This window comes from Castanea sativa, chromosome 5 (assembly GCF_040712315.1).
Source record: "Castanea sativa cultivar Marrone di Chiusa Pesio chromosome 5, ASM4071231v1".
NCBI classification, from domain to species: Eukaryota; Viridiplantae; Streptophyta; class Magnoliopsida; order Fagales; family Fagaceae; genus Castanea; species Castanea sativa.
Genome location: NC_134017.1, coordinates 37,747,807 through 37,752,533, shown reverse-complemented (window position 1 = coordinate 37,752,533; position 4,727 = coordinate 37,747,807). Strand labels below are relative to the sequence as shown.

Sequence of the window (4,727 nt, the reverse complement as noted above, 5' to 3'; positions counted from 1 at the left end):
CCTTGCATTAAGTCTTGGTGAGCTCATTGTAATCCATAACTAAGAAAATCAATGAAGTATTCCCCAACTGATTTTAGGATCCCGAGCAATTATTTCGTTTTTTCCTTTATTACATTTGTCTGCCCTGCTGTTTTCTTGCTGATCAATATGTATATTCTCGATTGCTAGTGTATGTGTATTGCAGGAGTTTCGCCCTGTGCACCACTTGGTCTTTAAACAGCCCATTTAGCTGTGGTAGACTAAGCCCAATCCCTTCAAACTACAATTGGGGAGTCCGGGGTCCTTGTTTAAACTTGGGCCTAGATACCGTTCAAAAAGGGACTCCCACAAACTTCTCCAATGCAACCATTGGCAATTTAGGACGTTTTGTCAACCAACAGTTGTTACGGCAAATGAATGTTCCTGTTAACTCAATTGGTAAGATTTTTTATGGTTGAATAAGAGATCTGCATTTCAATTTTCGTCTATACTAAAAACAGATTGATGTCTTGGTATTATGATAAAGAACTATCATTAGGAACAACGTCATAGGTTAAAACTCTCTAAAAAAAAATTGTTACGGCAAATTATATCATTGTTATATGGCAATGGTATCACCTTCATTAAACTTTTTGGTAAGACCTTGCTTGACCTATCATCTGTGAGTGACAAATTTGAAGTTGAAAATGTGAATTTTTTTTTTTTTTTTGAGTCATTTTAGAATCTTTTAGTTTTAGGAGTACGAAAGTTGAAAATAACGATCCAAAAGAGAGTAAGGAACAAAAAGAAAAATTGCCATTTTGTCAATGAGTCGTTGTTATTACAGCAGCAGTATCGCCTGCATTAAACTTTTTGGTAAGACCCTTGCAAGGCTTGCTACCAAATCTAGGAGTGACGAGTTTGAAGTTGAAAAAATGTGATTTTTGAGTCATTTTTTCCACCTAGAATCTTTAGTTTTAGGAGTTTGCACATTGAAAACAATGATCCAAAAGAGAGTAATGAAAAAAAAAAAAAATACTGTAAGGACAATAAATCCAGAAGCAAAGAAAATAGAGACCTTACTTTACTAACCATTTTTCTTTACCATAGATTTCAACAAGAGCTCAAGCAACAGAGGATGTGTACACTATTTCATAGCATTTAAAACATAAACGCATGCAACACTGACGAAACATACAGTTTTAATCTGTCTATAAAGACATCAAACGCTTGATTATTGAAATTACTCTGATATCAATACAATACATGTGTTTAATATTTCACACCTCGGCCAAGTTTAGACAAACTTCATGACAACTAACTGTAATTAAAGTGTCTTCGATCAAGCATGCTTGCCAAGGAATGAGAGGATTAGCTGATTCACTTCATCAGGTGACTGCTCATGAACAAAATGTGTTCCTTCAGGCAAAAGAGTGATCTCCAAATTTGGGACGAACTCTTTCACCTTTCCACTATTAAGGTAGTCCTCCATGCCCGGAAATTTGAGGACATAATCCTTACCACCCATAATCAGAAGTGCTGGAAGTTTAACTTTTGGATCTGTCATGTTGATGTCCTCACCAAATGACCTAGAATGCATAATATCAACAAAAATCATTAGCAAATCCAGTCCATTAACAACTTTTCCAATTACAGTGGTTTACACTCCCAAAAAAAAAAAATGTACAGCCATTAATCCACTTTGGAAGTGAAACAGATGAACAACCATAAATTACCTTGCTTGAGGAAAATGATGCATTTCTAACACCAATTAGTGGCACTGGCACACTCATTGGATACAGTGTGAATGATTGTACAAGTAAACAAAGCAATAGTGTAGGAGCAAAAGTCTCGTATAGACTTATAGTTTAGGAAGGTGCCATGGTTTAGAGTAATACTTCTTGGTCACTAGTGTACAATTGGGATCAATTCATTACCTATATGGAACTTGTAATGCAGTTAGGAATCCAGATTTTTCATACAAAGCTCCATATGCTGCGAGATCGTCCTCCGTGAACCAAGGGGGAAGAGAAGTAGATGGATCAACCAAATCCATGATCTCCTGGTTTTCTGCAGCTATTGGTATTTCACTTTTGGAAAAGAGGATGTAAATGTTCCTTACAACCGTTTTAGCATCGAAGCGCCCAAAATCAGCTTCTGCTCGTCCAGGCTCCTGGAAAGAGTTCATAAACATAAAGTTGCAAGCGGATAGCATTATTGCATTGTATCAGAACCTTAAGGGAGAAACTATATCTATACCCGCCATCTTGAAATGTAGAAGCCTTCAGGCAGGTACTTATGGAATGTAGTGGGGCCTGGGGGCAAATATGGCACCCCCATTGTTACAACTCCCAAGACCCTCTCTGGGTGTAAATTGGCAAATAAGTAGGCAGGCCGAGCTCCAAAATCCTTTGCAATAAGAAAAACCTGCGCATATTAAATTAGAATGTGTGTGAGCGAGCTACTTAAAATGCAAGACAAATCGTTCTTCTTTTGCTCATTATATTAGAATAGGGGGGGAGGTTGGGGGGTCTTGACAAATTATAAAACAACGTATGCTCCATCATAGTCCTTAATTAATAAACATGCCAAAGGAAAGAATAAAAAATAAAAAATAAAAAAATCATGCCGCACTCTTCACAATTTCATAATTATGCCGTACGTATTGACAAACGCTACAAATTCAAATTCAAATTTCTCAACATTAATTGTTATATAAGTATTTTCTTATAAGTCTAGGGATCTGTTTGGTAATGTTATTCTAACAACGTTGTTATTTAAGTATTATAAAAATACGCGTAGGTGAAAAAGTAATGCAAAAAATATCTATATTTTTATATATTTTCACATATTTTTTTACCCACACAAATTTTTAAAAAATACAAACAATATTACTAAAAATCTCTTATAGACTTTAACTCTAAGCATTATGTTGTTTAAATAACTGATATTTAAACAACACAACTAACACCCTGTGTATATTGTTGTCGATAACAAAACAATACCTTGGGAAGTTGGAGGGCATTAAGAATTCCAAGCAGGTCAGTTAGAAAATCAGTCAATGAAGCCTTTGCTGGTTCTGGCGGTGGGTCAGAGAGTCCGTACCCTCTGTAATCAGGTGCGATCGCTCGGAAACCGGCATTTGCTACAGCCATCATCTGGTGCCGCACGTGTACCATATCTCGGGAAACCCGTGCAGAAACACGACCACATGAGGACCTGAAAAAGAAAAAAGAATCAAACCAATCTAACGTTTACAGAAAAGAAAGTGAAGACTGTGTAAACATAATGGATTGGATTATGACCACATCCGATCTCGGCTAAGTGGAGCTTCAGTCCTCGTGCTACGTCTATGAACTTGTGCTGGATTTGGTCCATCTTCTTAGATCCGGAAAATGATTAGGTACGGAATCAGTTGAGTTGGTAGGACTCTCAAGTCTAAACTAATTGCTCCTAAAAATATAAAAATAAAAATAAAGTAAACTAATTACTCCCTTTATAAAATAAAAAATAAAAAACTCTAATAATATATATATATATATATATATATATATATATATATATATATATGAGCAATTCCACCGTACCCCAAAAAAAAAGGGGTATAATGCCCGCTAATAGGTGACAGTTCCAACATCATAAGTGACAGTTCTTTTCTCACAGTTGGTGGTTTCCTTACTTTTTTTCTCACATTTTACGGTTTCATCCTCATATTGTGCAGTTCTAACATCACGTGTCAGTTGCTTTGTCACATGTAGTGGTTCCCTTATTTTTTTTCTCACATTTGATGATTTTATCCTCACATTGTGCGATTCCAGCATCACATATAACCGTTTTTTTTTGTCACACTAGGTATTTCCCTTACTTTTTTCTCACACTTGACGGTTCCCTCCTCACATTGTATAGTTCCAACATCACATGTGACAGTTCTTTTCTCAGAGTTGGTAGTTTCCTTACTTTTTTTTCTCACATTTGATGGTTTCATCCTCACATTGTGCAGTTCCAACATCACGTGTCAGTTCTTTTGTCACATTTGGTGGTTCCCTTATTATTTTTCTCACATTTAACGGTTCCATCATCACATTGTGCAGTTCCAACTTCACGTGTCAGTTCTTTTGTCACATTTAGTAGTTCCCTTTTTTTTTTTCTCATATTTGATGGTTTCATCCTTACATTGTGTGATTCCAGCATCACATCCTCACATTGTGTGATTCCAGCATCACATATGACAGTTCTTTTGTCACATTGGGTGGTTCGCTTACTTTTTTCTCGCACTTGACGGTTCCACCAACACATTGTGCAATACCAACATCACATGTGACAGTTCTTTTCTCACATTTGGTGGTTCCCTTACTTTTTTCTCACATTTGACAGTTTCATCCTCACATTGTGCAGTTCCAACATCACATGTGACAGTTCTTTTCTCACATTTGGTGGTTCCCTTACTTTTTTCTCACATTTAATGGTTTCATCCTTACATTGTGCAGTTCCAACATCACGTGTCAGTTCTTTTTTCACATTTGGTGGTTCCCTTATTATTTTTCTCACAGTGAAGAGCTAAAACGTGCCGAACTTGAAGTTGAAAATGAATTGAGAGAGGTACATTAGCTTCAAGTTATGGACCTTTAGTACCCAAATTTGCGTCAATGGCTAATACTGTGTGAATTTTGTGCGGAAAACATTGTTGCTTAGGAATGAACCTGAAGCTCAGATGAGAGCTTTGAGATGTGAGCATGAAGATGAGTGCAGAAAGTTGCAAGAGGAGTTGG

At 36.5% G+C, this 4,727-nt stretch overlaps 1 pseudogene; it reads right to left on the bottom strand.

The window, feature by feature from the left end:
• Positions 1-1,085: 1,085 nt before the first annotated feature.
• LOC142636957 (epoxide hydrolase 3-like) lies at positions 1,086-3,400 on the bottom strand (annotated as a pseudogene).
• Positions 3,401-4,727: the final 1,327 nt, after the last annotated feature.